Below are 10,392 nucleotides of genomic sequence, written 5' to 3'. Positions count from 1 at the left end.
ATCGCGGACCATAGCTGTCTCAAAGTGGCAGCAAAGAATGGGGGAGCCGCCGGGGTGAGTGGGGAGGCAGCAAACTCCCATCAGCCCCGGTCTTTCCCCCCCGAGCCACCGGGGAGGAGTGGCAGCCGACATCAGCTGCCCCAAAGCCAGAGACGGCCACAAGAATCGGGCAGAGAGAAAGCACAACTATTTGGAGAGGATATCGAAGCCGGGTGAGTTATCATCAGCTCACCGAAAGGCATGGAAGGCAAGTTTGCCAATAAACAGGTTAAGAAAAAATAAGAATAGCAGCTAATTGAAACAGGAAAAGAAAGCAGAAGGAAATAATTAAAGACAATTAAAGACACCTAAAACCTGGAAAGAGAGTCTGGAACCTATCTCAAGGAGTCTAATTAACTTTGGACAGAACTTTAAAAGTTTCTTTTAATTAAATACTTCAACTGCAACTAACTTTGGACAATTTTAGAAGTTTTTACTGGTTTTTTTAACAACTATAACTGTTGGGGGGGAGAAAAAGAAAGGGGAATACAGATTTGATTAGGATTCTAAAATAGATTTTTAAATGACTTTACTTTAATCCCTTCACTTCTGATAAACTTTGGCTACAAAGAATTACAGTAACTATTTGTGAGATGGAAAGGTGACAAGAAATTGAAACAAAGGATTTTGGCTTTAAAATAGAAAGAAAAAGAAAGGGAAAAAAGGAAGGATTTTAAAAATGGATTTTTACTGACTGTCTTCACCCTCCCATCTGCTATAAATTTTGACCATAAAGGACGATAGTAACTATTTGTGAAATGGAAAGGAGACAAGAAATTGAAAAATTGAAACAAAGGATTTTGGCTTCAAAATGGAGATTTTGCTAATTGTGGACTGCAACTACAGGATAAAGACTGATATTTAAAGGAAGAAGAAAGAAGGCAAAGAGTTAACTTTGCCTCTGTTATTAGTGGGCAGGACTTAAAGACTACATATATGTGGAGGAAAACTTCCCTTCGCTCCTATATCCTGCTTTTGGCTTTCCTGTCCTGTCTATTCTGGTAATGAAGAAAAGGAGAAAGACAACTGCAGGAAAACGTGCCCTGGTATTCTGAACCAGGAAATTGTCATGCTGATGGGAGGCCAAAAATGAAAAAGGGCTAAGTGGGTAAGCTAAGAGAGTAGCCAAGGCAGCAGGGGAAGAGCCTCAGCAGACTGGAAAGATTGCAGCAGCAATACTGCACACATGAACACACCCCAATCTGGCTTAATTGGAGCAGAAAGATTTTAAAATTTTGGAGCAACTGCCACTTGCATGAGTAAGAAGGAAAACCATGAGAAAGTGGCTGTGGGGAGCAAGATGCTGCTAGTACTTGCAATTCTTCAGCAGGACAGGGAAAAGTAGTGTGATATCACCCAAACTTCTTAGTCTCAACCAGATAGATTACCTTTTTCTCCACCAGCAGAACAGTGATGTGAAAAGGACAAGAGAGAAATAAGATTGCAGAGTGATAATTAGTACAATAAATAAACCATATACTCAAGTTTACTGGAAACCAGTTGATTACAGTAGCCCCCAACGTTTCCAGCTCTGCAGATTGGTGGCAGGGAGAGGGGATTGCACAAATGCAGTTTCACATGCTCGCCTGCCACTTGTGTAGCCTAATTCTCAACAGGTCACTGTCTAGTACCAGGGCGTGGACCAGGAGTTAGGGACCCCTAGATTGGAAGATTTTTTTTTATTTTATTTTTTTAATTTGCATTTATATCCCGCCCTTCTCCGAAGACTCAGGGCGGTTTACACTATGTTAGCAATAGTCTTCATCCTATTTGTATATTTATATAAAAAGTCAAATTATTACCCCCAACAATCTGGGTCCTCATTTTACCTACCTTATAAGATGGAAGGCTGAGTCAACCTTGGGCCTGGTGGGACTAGAGCCTGCAGTAATTGCAAGCAGCTGCTGTTAATAACAGACTGCATTAGCAGCCTGAGCCACAGAGGCCCAGATCTTGGTATAAAGCTGGTTTTATATGAGGTTTCTACAGTACCATCTCAGCTACACCTAAAGGAACATTTACATTAACAATACTGAGTACAAGGAGATGAAAAAATACAACTTTATGTGGAATGGCCTTTTTGCTGAGATAATTGCAACTGAATCATGTCTCCCTTTTTGTGCTTATCAGAATAAAGCTATCTTACTCCTTGTTCATTTATTTTTTTTATATTAGGCTTATCTGCTACTGTTAAATCTGACTCCAAGTGACCTACAGGCCTCTAGCACTAATAAGATTAAAATCAACATAAATGATATGCATAAAGTAATAAATACTGAGAATGGGTTATGGCAATCTCGCAAAATGGCTTTTTAATAAGTGCAGCACTGAAGATTTATGCATCAGAGAGCAGGTAAAAATTTGGGTTGTATTTAACCACTAATTTAATTGTATAAGGTTTCTGAAGCCTAAGTGGGGCTGAGGCATTATTAAGACATACAAATTGCAATATGCTGAAGGTTCATACTTTTACAGCATGCTAGGATTGTATTTATTTATTAGAAGACTCTAAATAAAAAATATGGCCAGGGTTGGCACATACCAAGAAATGCATTGATAGGCAGAGAATGGCTACTGAGCATTGTGTGTGTGTTAAGATAAACCAGAAAAACAAGAAAGTGGCTTGATTTTTCTTGATGCAGAAGCAGCTTTTGATAATTTAGCATGATCTATGCCTGCAGTTTTGAAAAAGAAAAAATTGTGGCCCTACTTTTTTTTACATGAATATATTTATAAATATCAAAACCACTATAATAATAAATGGATCCAGAGTGAATTGCTCTATAAGGCCATCGAGACGATTTTCTAGAAAAGAATATTAATAGGAATTGGTCAGATGGGATTAAAGGGGACAGCCATTAGTTTCCCAAGTGCCAAGTGCAGTGCCTTTTAGCTTTCAAGCAGCATGAATTCTAACAGCCATCCAGGCAGACAAGAAGAAAGATATATTCAAGAAATATTCCATTCAATATCTAGATACAGGCTTTGAGACATGATATCCAAGCATCTGGGGAGGTTCCACAGATCTCTTATCTACACTATGGTAGAGACCCACAGTTTGCTGATCCAGGATGTGATGATAAAGACGTATGTATGACTTGACTACACCAACTTTGGAAAGTGTTGAGAAAGGTACTTGTGTCTTTTAGTTACAGTATATATAATTCCATGCTGTCAAACCTCCATATGAAAATGTCCATCTGTTGTCTGTTGTTGTGTGTTCTTGCTTAAAAGTCTGTGCTGACCAATTGGCCCCCATCTTCACCCATATTTTCAATAAATCACTAGAGATGTACTATGTTCCTTCTTGCTTCAAATGCTCTACCATTATCCCAGTGCCGAAGAAGCCCACCATCAAGGAACTGAATGACTACAGACCAGTTGCTTTAACATCTGTAGTCATGAAAACCTTTGAAAGGCTAGTGCTTTCCTACTTGAAAACCATCACGGATCTGCTGTTAGACCCCTTGCAATTTGCATACCGAGCAAATAGATCAACAGATGATGCTGTTAATATGGCTCTGCACTACATCCTACAACATCTTGAGTCTCCAAAGACCTATGCAAGGGTCCTTTTTGTAGACTTTAGTTCAGCATTCAATACCATCATTCCAGACATTCTTCTAACTAAGCTAAACCAGCTACTGAAAATATTTACAGATCCCTCACATCCTGGACATAAACTGTTTCAACTCCTACCCTCAAAACGACGTTATAGAGCACTGCACACCAGAACAACTAGACACAAGAACAGTTTTTTCCCAAAGGCCATCACTCTGCTAAACAAATAATTCCCTCAACACTGTCAAACTATTTACTAAATCTGCACTACTATTAATCTTCTCATCGTTCCCATCACCAATCTCTTTCCATTTATGACTGTATGACTATAACTTGTTGCTGGCAATCCTTATGATTTATATTGATATATTGACTATCAATTGTGTTGTAAATGTTGTACCTTGATGAACATAACATTTCTTTTATGTACACTGAGAGCATATGCACCAAGACAAATTCCTTGTGTGTCCAATCACACTTGGCCAATTTAAATTCTATTCTATTCTATTCTATTCTAAACAAGTCAGCAAAGAGGCATCCCCATCTTGCTGAGCCTTTATAAAAAATTTTTTGGATGTGAGGCCCATTCTCCCTGTGACAAATGCTGATGGTTCACTCAGTTTTCCATGAAAGTGTATTCTGAAATGGAGAAGATATGTTTCTCCAGTCATTTTCTCTGATTTTGATATGGATATTCTCAATATGAAACTCCTAACTTTTAAGATACAAACTTATTCTATAATAGAAGCATGCTTCTTCAGCTCCTCAGTTAGAACTGCAAGGGTTCTGACTGGCAACGTCACATAAATGATTATGGACAACATTGGGGGTGTATTTGGGGGATTTATTTGTAGAAGTTTTAGGAATCATTTTGCTGCTTAATTATGTCTCCCCAGCATTTTCTAGGGTTTGGGATTTGCTTTGATAACTTAAGCTTTTTCAAGGTTTGAGGATGCCATTTTTTGCCCTTAATATCTGCAAAGTTCAAGTGGGAGCTGCAAGAGATGCTGAAAGCACATGAAGATTGGGTTGCTTACTCCTGTAGCTTATTAAGTCTATTTTTTAACAAGGAACTATTCCTCCATTTTATTTTTATTTTTATTTATTTGTTGAATTTAGATAGAACTCAACTCTTTCACAGAAGTGAATAGACTATGTAAGCCAGGTCAAATAAATGAATAGGTCTACATTTTGTTAAAGACATTACTTATTAGTTGCATTCCTGTTCAAAATCCACATAACATTAACATATATCATTATGTTAACTTCACAGAGTTAAGATAATGTAATATGCTTCAGAGATTAGAAAATTTCAGGGTTATGTCATAGTGTACATTTCTAAAAATGAGAAAGCTAAAATGAAACAATAGCTATTCATGAAAATGTTTACTTCCATGAAAATATTTCATAGAAGCAGAACTATTTCCATTCATTAAACAAACTGATGTGTCTAATTCTTTAATTTTACACTTGGATTAATCTAGGAAAAGTACAGGAGAGTGCTAACAATTTCCATGTGTTATAAATACAACTTTCAAAATATCTGTGGCTTTTAAAGTCTTACACATTTAAGATCTTATATATTTTAAAATCTTACACATTTAAACTATAATTTCATATAACTCGCAAGATGCAACAGAATTAACTGATTATGTATGAGAAAGCATCCACAAATAACATTATGGAAATACGCAGTGGAGATATGTTAATTACAATTCCACCAACAATCACCATTGCCAATTTATAATTATAAAGTTTAGTAAGTGTAAGTAACATCTGTAAAGCCACAAATTATTTTCTTGTAATGCATGTCACAGGAGATTTTACACGTTTACAGCAAATACATGGTTATTAAGAAAGTGAATAGGATTACAGGATTAGATATAAAATTTGAATATGAGTGCAAATGAACTTTTCTGTAAGCATATTTATGATACAGCTCTATAATATAAATTTAACAGCACATTGTTCAGAGAATTACAATCCTCAGTACATTTTCTTTGACTGACAGAGCTGACCCTACCAAATGTAACTTGATTTTCCATTGTTAATCAAGTTGTATACAAGGAACACATTGTTCAATTCTTACAGCATTTTATAAGGCTCTCATTTTCTTTCCCGCAAGTTCTCCCACAAATCATTCCTAAGATGAAACTCATAAATCATTTCTATTCATGGGTGAACACAAAAGTATGCCATCTTACTCCCAAGTTTTTAATGCAACCATGTCTAATGCAACACAGGCTTATATCCGGATATTATTACAGATTTTGCTACAACAGAACCTCTGGAAAGCAAACATAATTTAGTGGGAAGGTGCATAGTTTTCAACTGAAAATTATATTCAAATATCAATGTATTTGGGTTGCATAAATTGGAAAAATAGTTCTCCAATCAAACATTTTCTACTCTCTTAGCTTAATTATTAACCCAAAGTTACTGTGTAAAATTAATTCTATTTTTCTCTCTATTTAAAATGCACTAGCCAAAATATATTTTAATTATTGGCAGGATTGTAATGTAAAACAAAATTGCCTGAATGAATTTGTCCCTCAAATTTCTTCAGAACAGCAACCAAGTTGTTCCACTACAGAGGGTGGATTTAAACTTGAGTTTTCATTGTCCTGCTCAAACACCTTAATTGCTGCACATTGGCTCTTCTTTGTGATAAGAAATGCAGATGAGCTATTCCAAGAAGATGTAAGGTAAATCCTGGCAGAACATCTCTCCCTTACCTCAAACTAAGTGTTTTGAAGTAAGGCTTCTTCTCTGGAAGATACTGATTCCAGCCAGCTTTGTATTCTAGAAGCTATTTTCCAAAGACTAAAAGCAGTCATAGTTCTTAGCATTAAAGTATAATTTCATGATTAAATAATCATTTTAATATTAGTAGATCAGATAGATCACATAGAATGTGTGTTAACATTTGCTTCTAATTCAAAATATAAATTAAAAGTCACCTTTAACATTTCTGATGCAAAAATTTAAGTGGTGAAAAGAGAAATTCAGCATATTTGTTATATGTATATTCATACATACACTTTAGTTTTACTTACTAATGTTTTTACAACCATAAGGTGGAGCCTCTACTTCAACATATTCTGACCATCTGTTCAAAATCACATTGCTGATTTTTCTTTAACTTACCAGCTGTTTCATATTTGTAAAAAACAATACTTGTAATTTCAAAGTGTGACCCTGTTTCCATTCTTCTTAAAGTTCAGGGACAAATTGTGAAGTAGTGTGACTCTTGAAGCAACAGTTGCTTTTTGCTCTTCTACTTTATAAGCACAGTGGGTAAGTATTAATTTTAAATGCTCACAAAGGCTTGACTCAGCTGCTTCAAATTACACTTCGTGCAATGGTAATTTTCTGGTTGTTACAAAAATGATTGCAATTCCTTTAATTCCTTTTAATCAGGTTTATTTTGTAATTTCTGTCACAGAATATGACAATCCCAGCAATTATTAATATCTTTCCAAAAACAAAACAAGCAAAAGCTGTATCATTTAATATGGAGGAAAGAAAATAATCCAATTTTCTTCTCTTCCTCATAGGTTAACCTATTAACAAGAAATGATGGACAGCAATCTGCTTGTTTACAAAGAAAATGCAACCATAATTTCTAAACAATTGGCATTTGTGTCCCTTGCAAGTATGTGACAATTTTTTAAAAAAAATATTTTTCTACAACCTGAAGCTAATTGGATAAAAATCCCAAAATGTAGTACTTTTTGTCAAACAGGTCTCTGGAAGGGTGAACTTGATGGTTGGAGGGAAGTGGTTGGGTTGTGGAATTTTTAGGAAAGGCAAATGATTCAGCACAAAACCAAAAGCATGTAATCCAGAAAGGGGGGAAACTTTAGAATATACCTTAAAGTGGCAGATATATGCTTTAATTATAGAATATAAAAAGAGCAAGGAATGAGATGCCAGAGAGGACATCCCCAACATAGATTGAATTGGAAAAATGGCCCAACTGGCCAGGTTTGACAACTTGCCACAGCCAACTTGCCATGGCAAACTCACCATGGGACAATTCATCATGACCAACTTGCCATGGGACAACTCGCAGCAGGACAAGAGTTACACCAATATCGAAGAAATAGTGGAAAAGAGTAATTGAAGAAAGGATACTAAATGAGGGACAAAACGATATGACAAAAATTAAAATATTTTAAAATTGCTTTAAATAATTAAATTGAATTATTGAATCGACCTGCAGCAACTTGTCCTGTGGCAAGTTGGCCATGGCAAGTTGTAGTGCAGTGAATTGGCCGTTGTGAGTTGGTTGTGGCAAATTGGCTGTAGCGGTTGACTGTTGTGAGTTGGCTGTGACAAGTTGGCTATGGCAAATTGTCCCATTCTGACCCTGGGATGTAGAGGCAGACTCAGAGAGACCACCTAGAGTAGCTTGTGGGATTATGGAAAGACAAAGAGAAAGGATTGTGTTGTATGTACAGAGATTCAGATGTGGACAATGGAACTTCAGAAGTTAAAGGCTTTGACAGGAAGATAGCCAGGAGAAACTCACAGTCCAGTATCAGTAACTGAGATAAGGAGGCACAGAAGACCCAAGTGCTGGGATGGGATGGGGTGAGCTCTTGTCTTTTGCTCCAGCCATTACACACAAGTGTGAGGAATAAATACAAGCAAGATTCAGCAAATGGCCTGATACACAGAGCACTCCCTGTAAATCTGAATATTCATCCAACTTTTGTGACAATTATTCAGCATCATTTAAGGTTGCGAAATCTTAGCCTGTGTTAAGTTTGTGTCTCTGTGTGTGTATTAATGGAGAATAATTAACCAAATATCCAAATACAGGTAGCCCTCAACTTACAACAGTTCATTTAGTGACTGTTCGAAGTTACAATGGCACTGAAAAAGTGACTTATGACCATTTTTCACACTTATGACCATTGCAGCATCCCCACAGTCATGTGATTTACATTCAGATGCTTGACAACTGGTTCATATTTATGACGGTTGCAGTGTCCCACGGTCACAGCATATGATCTTTTGCAACTTTCTGAAAAAAAACAGGGGAGCTGCCAGAGGACTGGAAAAGAGCTGATGTAGTTCCCATCTTCAAAAAAGGGAAAAAAACAGATCCAGGAAACTACAGACCTATCAGTCTGACCTCAATACCGGGGAAGATTCTGGAAAAGATAATCAAGCAACGAATCACCGAACACCTAGAAGCAAACAAAGTAATAACCAAAAGCCAACATGGGTTTGTCAAAAACAGATCATGCCAGACTAATCTTATCGCATTCTTTGACAAAATGACAAAATTAGTAGACCAGAGGAATGCTGTCGATATAATTTACTTGGACTTCAGTAAAGCATTTGATAAAGTAGACCATAACCTACTACTAGATAAAGTAGAAAAATGTGGGTTAGACAGCACCACCACCAGATGGATTCGTAATTGGCTGACCAACCGCACTCAACGTGTAGTCCTCAACGGAACTACATCCACATGGAGGAAGTATGCAGTGGAGTACCCCAAGGCTCTGTTTTAGGCCCAGTACTCTTCAACATCTTCATCAATGACTTGGACGAGGGATAGATGGGGAACTCATCAAATTTGCAGATGACACCAAGCTGGCAGGAATAGCCAACACTCCAGAAGATAGGCTCAAGTTACAGAAAGATCTTGACAGACTTGAACATTGGGCGCTATCTAACAAAATGAAATTCAACAGTGAAAAAGTAAGGTTCTACATTTAGGCCAAAAACAAAATGCACCAGTACCGTATATGTGGTACCTTGCTCAATAGTAGTACCTGTGAGAGGGATCTTGGAGTCCTAGTGGATAACCATTTAGATATGAGCCAGCAGTGTGCAGCAGCTGTTAAAAAGCCAACACAGTTCTGGGCTGCATAAACAGAGGATAGAATCAAGATCACGTGAAGTGCTAGTACCGCTTTATAATGCCTTGGTAAGGCCACACTTGGAATATTGCATCCAGTTTTGGTCGCCACGATGTAAAAAAGATGTTGAGACTCTAGAAAGAGTGCAGAGAAGAGCAACAAAGATGATTAGGGGACTGGAGGATAAAACATATGAAGAACGGTTGCAGGAACTGGGTATGTCTAGTTTAACAAAAAGAAGAACTGGGGAGACATGATAGCTGTGTTCCAATATCTTAGAGGCTGCCACAAAGAAGAGGGAGTCAGGCTGTTCACCAAAGCACCTGAGGGTAGAACAAGAAGCAATGGGTGGAAACTGGTCAAAGAAAGAAGCAACTTAGAACTAAGGAGAAATTTCCTGACAGTTAGAACAATTAATAAGTGGAACGACTTGCCTTCAGAAGTTGTGAATGCTCCAACACTGGAAATTTTTAAGAAAATGTTGGATAACCATCTGACTGAGATGGTATAGGGTTTCCTGCCTGGGCAGGGGGTTGGACTAGAAGGCCTCCAAGGTCCCTTCCAACTCTGATGTTATGTTATGTTATGTTAAGAAGAAGTTGGAATAAAGTTCAAGTAGAAAATAAGGGAAAGAGGCATAAGAAGGGGGAGGCTAACATTTTATTTCTTTTATTATTCTGTACATACATTAGGACACATACTGGTTTTGTAAATAATACTTTCATTTGTAATATATTTGTATATTAAAGTATCACTACTTTAATTAATTAGGATATAGTATTCAGAATGAAATCAAATAAAATGTTATTTTTTTAAGAACTGCCTCTGTGTGGATGCATCTATATCAGTTACTATCCTATCCTGATCCACAAGGTTACTCTTATTTATTGCCCGACATATAATGCAGTAAAAT

The sequence above is a fragment of the Ahaetulla prasina genome, chromosome 6 (assembly GCF_028640845.1).
Source record: "Ahaetulla prasina isolate Xishuangbanna chromosome 6, ASM2864084v1, whole genome shotgun sequence".
Lineage (NCBI taxonomy): Eukaryota > Metazoa > Chordata > Lepidosauria > Squamata > Colubridae > Ahaetulla > Ahaetulla prasina.
Note: the sequence above shows the minus strand (reverse complement) of the source record.